Genomic DNA, 12,001 nt, shown 5'->3' on the forward strand with positions numbered 1-12,001 from the left:
AACTTAAGGAAATTAATAACTAATCTTAGTTAGAAGTAGCATGTTTTGGACCAACTGTCTTAAACGATCAAAGATTTTTTACAACCAAGAATATCAGCCATCTCTGGAAATATTGAAGAAACCCAAGGCTACACACCTACGTACCCTCGATATAAGTGAACACTAGCTACCGCTTGATTCTACTGTGATGGCTAAGTTACTGATGTACATGCATATTAAAATACCCTTGAGTAATCTAAGCATGATAAAGACCATTGTGGATTCAACAGGGGGACTGAATGTAATCAATATATTCAGTCCAGACATAGGTGTGACAGATCAGGCTGAGCAGGTGGTCATTACCATACTTGTTGGAGGAAAATTTGAATTTCTGATTTCCACCTCAAACAAGGAGAACTGAACTGGTGAGGTCCCAGTGTAACAAAACCATCCAGTAGCAAATGTGTTTATGAAGTACTATGGGAAGAAAGGAAGTTTTTCTGACCTCAAAAGGGAAGATTAGAATGAAAATTTCAAGTCGGAAATCAGTTACCAAGTTCAGGCTTTGAAATTCTTGATTGATATGTAAACTTCTTGAGGACATAAATGAGATCTTCTCAAGGCTGATATTTAATAACTATTGACTAGAGCATAGTTAAACTTAGTGCTAATAAGCTTTTATTTATAAAGAAATTACAGGTCATGCACATGTCTATTTTAATTGTTTGTGGAAAGAGAAAAAATCAATTGTAAAAGTTAATTCTTTTTTGCATATAAAATTCTTTCTTAATATAATTTTTATTTATTATAACTTACTTTGTATCCCAGCTGTAGCTCCACGTTCATCTCCTCTCAATCCTACTCTCTCTCCCTCCCTCATCTCCTCTCATGCCCCTTCCTTAGTCCACTGATAGTGGCAGTCTCCTCCCCTTCCATTTGACCCTAGCCTATCAGGTCTCATTAGGACTGTCTTTCTTAGTCTTCCTTTGAATAACAAAACATATCATAGAGTCATATTCTTCCCATATATAATAATATACATGTTTTAGCAAAATGTTTTTTTCTTTCTGATTTGATCCTTACTCTGTGATTATTTTAAAAAATGAACTTTTGGGAAATTATCAGCCGACATCAAAGAACCACAAAATTGTTTAAATATCTTTCCTCCCATTGTTACCTTGAATACTCAAATCAACAACAAATATCTACCCAGTAATTGTTTAAGATTCTTTTCTAAATGTCCATAAAGCTATTAGTCAAATCAGTCTAAAGCATAGTTATACCATATTTATTTATATTTTGAAGTATTCCATATTCAAGGCTTGGAATATAATTGATTTTAAATTCAGAAGTTGTTTTTGGTAATCTAGAATAATAGTCTCCTGACATGAGCCAATTGATTTTTACCCAACTTAATGGCTATTAACATTCTTTCCAACTCATATACATTCACTGTTTATCCACTGCATTCCTTATTTCAGACCACAGCATATTTCATTTGACTTCCTTGTGTCTTCCTAAGGCATCTTATTTAAATCACTTAAAATTTTATTTCTATTTGCCCTCATATTGCTGTTCTTACAAAAAAAAATCACCTAATTATCTATGGGTGATTTTTACAATTATAATTTGATGTGGAATAATGGTCCAGTCGGCTCATCTCAAGGTTGTGAGATTGATTATTAAGCAGTCTATTAATATGGATGAAATTTTTTGGATGCTATTCTGTGGCTTGTGCTGTCACATGTAAATACAGCTTAGGGCATTTTATGTTGTAGCGGGTGTCTTTGTAGGCTTGGTGCATATTTATTGTCAACTTTCCAATTTTAAAATATTTAGCTCCTTAACAAAACATTCCATAATGCATGCCAAGTTACTAAATCATGAGAAAAAGCGTTTTTATGATGAAGTTCTCTAAAAAAAAAAAATTTACCTATGAAAGCCAAATATTGTACAAAGTTGCTTGTCTGGAAATGTCCTGTTGGGCAGTCGTCTCACTAGGGCATATGAACTGGGGATATGTTCACACCTTCTGTTCTAAGGAACATGCAGTTGCAGAGAGCTGTGAAGGAAATAAGTGCCATCCATATGCAGTTTAAAAACTTGTCTGTCTGAAAATACACCCGTATTTACAGTAGCAGTAGATCATGTATGTAAATGTGTATAAGATACATAACGTATATTCTCTGTTCTTTAATTCCTTACAACAATCTGTCATGAAAACTAGCTCTTTGTTTTCCTACTGAGACGTGGAAAATTATTCCCCACAGTAAAATATAAAAGTTTCATATTTTTTCCTTATACATATGTTAGAAACTGCTACCATTTATTTATCCATCCATCCATCCATCCATCCATCCATCCATCCATCCATCCATCCGTCTCTCTGTCCATCCATCCGTTTGCTTATCTCTTTGCCTGCCTGCTTGTCTGTCTGTCTATCTATCCTTTATTTTACTGAGACAGAGTTTTACTCTGTAGCACTGGCTGGCTTGAAGCTCAAAGATATCTTCCCGCCTCTACCTCCCGAGCGCTGAGAATAAAGATATGCACCGCCCTATCCAGACGCTAACTTTCAGTACCATACACTTCTCTTCAGAAAATAACTAAAAATGCTTATCTATGCCAAGTAGTGGAATTTTAATCCAGTAGCATGGCTGCTCAGGCAAGGATTACACCTAGGTCTGTGTGATTCAGTTGTAATAAAGTCATGTCTTTAGTTTACACCTTTAGTTCCAAACACTGATCTATAGAAGGGCAGACAAAGTGATGAATCAGAGAAAGATTTGACATAATGAGTCAGAGATAGAATCAGCCCAGGAAGGAGAGTGTACTTAAGATCAGCATAGGGAGAGAGAGTTCACTTTGGTGGAGCTCAGTTTAGTGCCGTTGAGTCCATGAAGTTCTGTTTCAGTTTGTGCGGTCACTACAGTTATGTTGGTCGTTTAGGGCAGTTAGGTTTGGAGAATTCAGAGGCAGTTTTTCCAACCAGAGAAATTCAGTGAGAACCTAAGAGGAGCCAGTTTCAATCAGTCAGCTTGTAGAGGCGTTTGAGCCAGAACAGCTGAGTTAAACCAGCCATCCAGAATTTAAAAAGAGCTAGAAAGGATGAGTTTATTCAGCAGTAAGTCTCAGAGGCTAAAAATATTCTAGGCCTAGGTTAGCAGATGGACACTGAAAGCTGACCCCTCCAAGGTCTGGGCTTGCTTAGATTGCATGGAGGTTAAAAGTTTCCAGGCCTAGGCCTAGGGTTAGTTAGATAGAAACGCTCTGGGCTCAGCCCAAGCCATGTATTCAAATTCACACAACATGGGTACAGCTGTCATTCCATCCCTTCATCTGAGAAAATAAAAACAGCATTTACAAGGACATATGAAAATAGCAAAAACATAGCAAACAATAAAATATCAGTTTGGTTTGTCTCATTTTTGTAACATAATGATAAAATAATATTACCATACTTGATCCATACAGCTTTAATATTGTGTATTAGTGACACATTTCCATGTGGGTTACAATAGCAATAGCTTTCTCATTTTTCTAAAATTTTAAATTAAAACATTTATAATTAAAAACAAAATCAAATATATATATACATATACATATTTTCACAAAACAAAATTAATTTTAGCAATAGTCTCACATACAAAAATAGTTTTTGCCTATTAGCTACCATGGGCAATTTTTGTAATAAATTATTATAAACTCAAAAAAAAGTAAACATAAGCATAATTTAAAAAGCATATTCAATAAAACGAGAGAACATACAATACTGTCACAAATTCACAAGATGTTTATTTTCCTAAGTAAGCCTATTATCAAAGGTTTAATTGTGTAAAAGCATTTCACATACCTTATAGCTAAATGGAAAGACTGATAAAGTTGCCTTCTTTCCCAGATATTCAGTGAATATCTGGTGGTTCAGTGATTCTGGTGTCAAAGTTACAAATATCTTTAAAAAATCATATGAATTTAGGGTTTTAAATGAAACTGAACAGCCAGTACGCAATTACTTAACATAAAGATGATTCATTTTTTTTTTAGTTAGGGGTGTTAGTTAACACATACCTATAATTCTGACACTTCACAGGCTGAGTCAGGGGCATCTACAATTCTGTCCTAGCCTGATCATGTGACACTGTCTCAAAAACTAAAAAATAATAATTCAAAAAAATTATTGTTATTTCTAATGTCATCTTGATATGACCAAAGTGCAATAAAATAGAAACAATTAATTTGAAACATGCATATATGTCTATGGTTATTTAGGTATATAAACATGTAGACAAACGTTAGCTAATAGGTATATAAAGCTAGATATACATAAGGATTCTTAACATTCATATTTTTAAAAGTAAAGACAAAGGATTAAATTTGTTGATAAGACATATTCAATTCTAATAATAAACTGTGCATCATATTTATCCACAGACTGAGGAGCTATTTTTTAAAATATATATATATATATATATATTTTTTTTTTTTAAATTGGTCTGGAGAGTGCTCCATGCTTAATGCTCTTCCAGAGGAACCAGGTTTAATTCCCAGCATTCAGTGGCTTACAGTTGTATCTTCAGTCCCAGAGAAGCTAAGACCCTTTCCTGCCTCTGTGGTTGCCATACTTGTGTGTGCTGGACGGACTAACATTGAGGCAAAATATCCATATATATTACAGTGAATATATAAATAGATAAATAAGGCAAATATCAAGCTTACTGCAGCTGCCAGCATGTATAATCGTAGCACTGAAGTGAAAGAGGGAAAGAAGATCAAAAGTTTGATGTCAAACTGGATTACAAAACAAGTTAGTGACTTTCCTAGGCTACACAGTAATAGTGTCAAAAACAAAACAGGGCAGACAAAATGGCTCAGGGGACAACAGTGTCTGCCACACTAACATGACTACAAAGGTGGATCCCTAAAACAGATGGTAGAAGGGCTGCAGACAGGACTCAGAGGTTAAATTCCTGAGTTCAAATCCCAGCACCCACATGGGTTACTTAGGATCATTTAGAATGAGATCTTCTGGTGTGATAGTGCCCTCTAAATATATTTCTTTTAAATTTTATTTTTTAAAATTTCTTTTAAATTTTATTTTTTAAAATTTGTGGGGTGTGTGTGTGTGTGTGTGTGTGTGTGTGTGTGTGTGTGCGCGCGCACACACACATCCTCAAAGGCCAGAGGAGGGTTTTGGATCTCCTGGGACTGGAGTTCAAGCAGTTATAAGCTGCCTGGCATAAAGCTAGTAGCACAGTGATTTGATTTTATTTAATTTACATTTTAATTTTTGGAAATTTTCTGAGAAAAGTTCTCATGTAGCCCAAGCTAGCCTTCAACTCACTGTGTAGTTCAGGATGACTTCATTGGTTGGTTCCTCCTCTCTCTACCTTCATGATGCTCAGATTATAGGTATATGCCAACACCTTCTTTTAACTGCAATTTTAATTTAAATTTCAACAATTGTTGTAATTCTTATATGTGTTTAACTTATTGAAAAATTTGGATAGTGTTTCTAAGTGTGGGAAGGAATGTAGTTACTAAAAGCGTTCTAAACATTTTAAAGGAAAGGAATAAACAATGACCATAGAAACATATGGGTTTTTAGCTTCCTGTATGACCTTAAAGTTCTAAAAGGGAGCAAGTCACAGAGGACTCATACTATGCCACCCTAGGTTGTCCCTGGTACATAAACACTATCGCAGAGAACTGACATCCTTTCAGCAATTAAGCTCATCATTAAATTTAACTTTAATGCTTTCTTTTTTTGCAGATCCTGTCAATATTTTAAGCAATGAGCTAGGTGGAATAGACCATTTGTGTGCTTGCTTATAATATCTTCAAAACGCGGTGTAGAAATTTTCTTAAATTTTTCAATGTGTGTCAGTGAAAATTTTATGTGTTGTGACAGTCAACTATGCCTTATAAATAGTTAAAACAATAAAGCACGGTATATCTTATTAACAAGTGACAGGGAACTAACACTTACTGTTAAAATGTTCCCAAAAGACCGTGTTGACGAGATTGATGAATAAATGGGCAAATGGATTGTAATTGAGATAGAACGTTTATAGTGCCACATGGTTGACATCGATGAGGTCAAGGATTTATCTTATTGGATTATATTTAGACAAATATTTCAATACTTCAATTATTCAAAAATTCTCCAAGTCCTAATTAAAAGCATGTCCAGTGATACAAATAGAGAGTGTATATGTGGGGAAAGAATGAGGTGGAGGAACAGGAGGAATTCAATCACCATAAGGCATAGGCATCTTAGTAATTCTCCATAGTTTAAAAAAGTGAAATATTGGCTTACAGCTAATTTATCTTTTTTTCATATTTCTGTGCTAATGTTTAATGCCTAGGTTAGCTAAACAGTCAGAAAAATATAACCCTCTAGCAAGTCTATTTTTAAAGTTTGTACTAACACTTCTAAGCACCATCTAATGGAAACATTTATCTCCTTTTTCCTGTTCATTCTTACTTAAACCTTTGTCTATAATAAGTACGTATGTAAGAGTGACCATTGTTCCATTTACGTTCTTTCAAATATGTAATTTTAGAAGATAATAATAGTCTTTTGACCACAAGTTGTGTTTTGTAATGCCTTGTGCTGACATCTAGCTTCTAAGTCGAAGAGGAATATTTGTAGTCTTTCAGAGCTAAGCACATTCAGAGGTCTGTAAAGGAAAAACTGGCCTTTGCTCTTAGGAGCACGGTGAACTTCTGATTTACACACTTAATTATAATTTCCCGGCTACCTGTATTCTTTAGTGTTCTCAGTGTTGTCACGAAATACTTGACCACAGTCAGCTTAAGAATGGAAAGACTCCAGGAGGCCCCTGTGTTTGAATCATGAGTGGGTGCCTTGTTGGAGGAGGTGTGTCAAGGGAAGGAATTTGAAGTTTCAAAAGTCTCCAGCCATCCTCATTGCAATTTCTGCCTCCTGTTAGAGGTCTGAGGTGTGAGCTCTCAGCTGCTCCTGATGGCATGCCTTCACTCTGTCCTCTGGATTCTAAACCCCTGGAACCATAAGCCCAGTTGAACACTTTCTTTTGTAAGCTGTCTTGGCCTTGATGCTTTAGTAGAACAACAGGAAAGTAACCAATACAATGTCTATATTCACATATTTATGACTTTCCAGCTGTGATGATTTCTGACTGATTAGATCATGATGTCATATATTCATGACTTTTATAAATAGCTTCATTCAGAGCAAATGCTTGCACTGCAAAGTGTGGCCCACTGCCCACAATTTGAGCGTCATCTAGAAGCTACTTAGAGATCTGCATACGTCTAAGCTGGCTGAACAAGAACATGAATTTTAAGAAGATCCCCAGGCAGTTCCTATGCAGATCAAGATTTGAGAAACATCGATCTGGACAGTAGTTCACACACCTGACAATGGTTCTGAAGTTACCTGAAAGCTTCGCCAAATTGTGGATTCTCCACGTTTCCTCACTGTGGGAAGCTGATTTAATTTGGGCTGTAGCTCAAGAATGTGTTTTCAGATCTCCCCAGATGATCCTGATATACAGCCACATTGATCTGATACAGGGTATCATCAATTTTATGGAGCACATATACTTTCCCAGCCAAAACCTCATCCATATGTCTCAACTCCATGAGTGTTTATCTAATAAAAGGTATTATTGGTAATCGCTTCCATCTGTCAGGGTGGTTACACATGGGGAATGGTATTTCATTTTATGAATGGGGAAAATAAATCCTAATGTGCAAAAAACCATTAACCTCAGATTACAGATTTTATGAGGGAAAAATGAGATTAGGTAGATAACATTTCAACATAGTTAATATGAAATTGTTTGTGAAAAACATTAGTATGCAATTAAGAGACAATTATTTTTCTTGAAAAAGTTTAGTTTAATTTATAAAGTATTAAAATATAGCAAAATGAGACACAAACTATATTACATTTTTAAGTTCGAATGTCCATGAAGATTTCCTTGGGATAACTGCTTACAAGGATTTCTAGTGTGTGTCCATTTAATTACTTAATGGTTGTTTAAGGATAAAATCTTTGTTTGTTCTTCATTATTGGTATGAAGTATACTTTCCTGAAAAATAATTTTTGATACAGCTGAAAAGTATTAAAAAAGATAATTTTACATAATTTGATGTATTTTATATAGACATTGAAATTTCAGGAAAGTAGTTTTCTTAGAATTATTTAATTGACACTAAATATATAAATAGATTTTCCTAGTCATTTATCAAAATTAATCTTTAGTACCCTAACAAAAATTGGGAAAGCCTTACATAAAGTCATTTTATGTTCTCATGAAAAAACATTTTTATAGTAAAAGGAAAAAAAAATTTTAAGAAAGTATTTTTATCTTATCTGATTCTTAAAAGATATCGTGGAAAACAGATATAAAACATTCTTTGAATTTTTAAATCATCAAAATAATTTAATACATTTTTTGTTATCTTGAATCAAGATAGTTGCCTTGGTAATAGAAATTATCCTTTTAACTTCTGAGTCTGCCATTTAAGAGGTTAAAAGCAGTGGCTTCTCCTCCAGAGAACCCTGGTTCAATTCCCAGCACCCACATGGCAGCTCACAACTCTCTGGTCTCTAAGTCAAATTCCAATAGATCTGACTTCCTCACACAGGAATATATGTATGCCAAGCACCAAATATATATATAAAATAAATTATTTTTTAAAAGTCTTTAAAAATCTTGAATTGATAGCATTTGAATTTATTAACAATGTGTCAATATTCTAGATAAATAGTGCATATTTTAATTTGCCTGCATAAGAAGCACCCAAGATTAAGACATACATTTTTATGATCAGAAATAGGTAAAGATAATTTATCATAGCCAGAAATACTCAAAACATGAGAAGATACTTAGAGACCTGACTGTAAATATGACTTTTTAAAAGAATCATTTAGTACAATCTATTTTCACCAACTTGGGTTTCTTTTTTTGTTTTTTGTTTTGATTGTTTGTTTGTTGTGTTTTGTTTCTTTTTACCTTACCGGTTTTGGTACCTGTGCCCTCAGTCCCCAAGTTCTAAGACCTCAAGATTAGAAAACCTGAAGAGAAACCTATCAAAATGATGATTTCCATTGGCATTAAATTCAGATAAGTTTGTTCTGAGCCAACAAAACAAACATTAAGAATGAGGGTCATACCAATAAAGGGGACCGTCACTTCAAATTTACAGGATTTTTAACATTTTAACCACTGCTAATTTGATATTCCATCAACATGCAACATTTATTGTGAGAACGTGAAAGTTTCTCAGCACACCTGAAAAACCACACATTAAACCACATAAAATCCATACTCATTTTCTTAAATGAAGAACACAAATAACATTTACCAAATGCATGAACTTTATTATTTGTACATATAACTCAAGTACTTATAAAATAAATAGTATTAGATCAAATAAAAGGACATGTTAACAAAGTGCATTAGTAACAAAATCCAGAGCACCAAAGGAATGCAGATTTGAGGTATTTGAAATTTACTTTCCCTTCCTTTTAGCTTCATGAATAGATATATCTAATTTAAATCTCGTTTCTGTCTTGTTTTGCAGTTAGACATGTTTGATTTTTTTCCACATTTTATTGTAGATGTTTTAATTTATATGAATTTACTGTAACTATAGTATTATACAAAAATGATGTCCTTAATTTTATTAACATTTACATATTCATTGTAACATAAAAATGTTAAAACTCTATAATTCAGAAAAAACTTTTGAAGAAGAATTTGTTTACTTTCAGTAACTTTATGTCCACACACAGTAAAATTCTATGACTTTTTCAGATATTTGTAATATGCATATATATAAATGTATACTTATATATTCAATAACTTTTCCCAGATTTTTTAATATTGTAATATAATATTAATGTATATATTACAGATTCTGAGAAAAGCCACAGAATATATATATATACATATATACATACATATTTATAACTATACAAATATACCTACATAAACATCAGCATATATATTACTGTGGCCCAAACCAAGCACTTCACGACAGAGCTGTGTCCACAGCCCTAACACATTTAAAAAGAAAATTTGATTTCTAAAAAAAAATTCAATTTTATCTAGTAGTTAAATTGCTTGAGAGTTTATCATAAATAGGTAAAATATTATGTCCTACTGTGATACTGACTATGGTTTTGAATATTAAATGCTTTTCATACAGTATATGTGTTTCTCAAGTTTTTAATTACTATATAATCGTTCTGTTAGTTGTTGAAATTTTATTGTAGAAGAAAATATTGGGCCATCATCAAAACAAGGACAATAATATCAGGGTCACAAAAAGCAATCACATGATTATCATTTAATATCCTTTAAATTTTGCCTTATTTTAATACTCAAGGAAGCCTGTGTTGTTATTTTCTTATTTCATGGATGAGGAAATAAAATTCTCATAACAGCAATCGGTATCAGATTTTAATTGGGCATATTGACTCCAATGTTAATTATCTCCAACAGTTAGCTGCATTTAATGAATGCCAGAAATTAAAATATTTTATGGAGATTCTTTTAATAGATTTCTGTGTCTACATCAAAATGCATTTTAAAATTACATTAGAATACCAAAGACTTATAACATCTTTCATATGAAGATTATTATCTTTAGATTATTGCAATCATGAAGTGATAAAAAACATAAAACTAAGACTAATTTATATTTATTCTCAGCACTCTAATAAATTATTGTGTCTACTTATCTATCTTCTATCAGTTTGAAATCTCTCATACTGTTTGACACTCATTAAAAAAATTCTGATTGAGGACAGTACATTTTGTCATTTCCATTAAATAACATGACACCAAAACTAGAGTTTAAATAATTCTAGATCTTTAGTTAAACACATTAATAAGCAGAGGCCAGTATGCTTTTTTTTTTTTCCTAATTTATTTTGAGTGAGAGTATGCACAAGAATGTAAGGCAAATAATGGCTCTCTTCGTTCTTCCTCATCATCACTTGTACTTCCCCCTGAAAAGAAGAGTCTGAGGCCAATAAAAGCAAAATAAATAGGAAAGCACCACATTCACTCTGTGGATTTCACCTCCCTTCTCTGACAGTGTTTCTGACTCAGGAAAACGATCACTGGGGACCATTTATTATTAGCCAGAGCTAACAATGACTTGGCAGGACAGAAGGTCATCTTTCATTGCTTCTTAATCCATCGAGATAATGTTCATTCTTTTTGCATTTCACCTCATTTTGTATTATGGCATTCTCAAAATTGGGCAGTCATACACCTATATTGAAATACCTTGACCTCTGTAGCTGCCTAAACCAAAAAGCCTAGGATTTTTCTGGTTACATTGGGGGATTATGATTTGACCTTGTCCTGAGAGTGAACACCTTTTCAGAGGCATTTGACATTTGTTTAATTATAACGCTCTTGCATTGTAATGGGATTAATGACTTCCCTAAATTTTCTCCTTGTTCTTTATGTAGTTATTATAAACTGTTCCTGAATGAATGTCATGGTTTTAAATAAAAATTTGAGCAATCTTGCATCAAGACCATATTACACACAGGAGAGGCATTGACATGTCTACAGAAATGGTCAAATAACCAACTGAAAGTACTAATATAGAGGGCTTTTTCCCTTCAAAGAAGAAAGTTAAAGACAATAGAGCATTAATTTCCTACTTGTAATGCCTTGAATCTTTTAAATTAAACTTTCCAGTCTTCTACAAATAGTCCTTGGCTGGGAAGTGCAGTTGGAGGGAATGAGTCAGACATCACCTCAGGAAAGATATCTTTGTGAAATCTAAATTGGTAACATGTTATTAATCAGTTGAAGGGGAGACTGCATGGTCATCATTTCCTGGCTAAAGTATAAGACAGATGGGCACACTCTGTGCAGTCTTCAGAGGATCTTCTGAAAGCTCATTGCCAAGGGCAATAATATTAGTGCTGTAATCCATTCCTCAAGGGGAGTGCAACACAACAATAAAGTGGCAGAGAGGTATCTAGGTTTTCTTTGAATTGGAA

At 33.4% G+C, this 12,001-nt stretch overlaps 1 protein-coding gene across 1 annotated transcript in view; it reads left to right on the forward strand.

The window, feature by feature from the left end:
• Positions 1 to 12,001, forward strand: part of Trdn (triadin) — a 350,576-nt gene that overhangs the window by 69,855 nt on the left and 268,720 nt on the right. The gene's annotated exons all lie outside the window — the stretch shown is intronic.

The sequence above is a fragment of the Psammomys obesus genome, unplaced genomic scaffold, assembly GCF_907164565.1.
Source record: "Psammomys obesus unplaced genomic scaffold, mPsaObe1.curated_primary_1811, whole genome shotgun sequence".
In the NCBI taxonomy this organism is placed as follows: domain Eukaryota; kingdom Metazoa; phylum Chordata; class Mammalia; order Rodentia; family Muridae; genus Psammomys; species Psammomys obesus.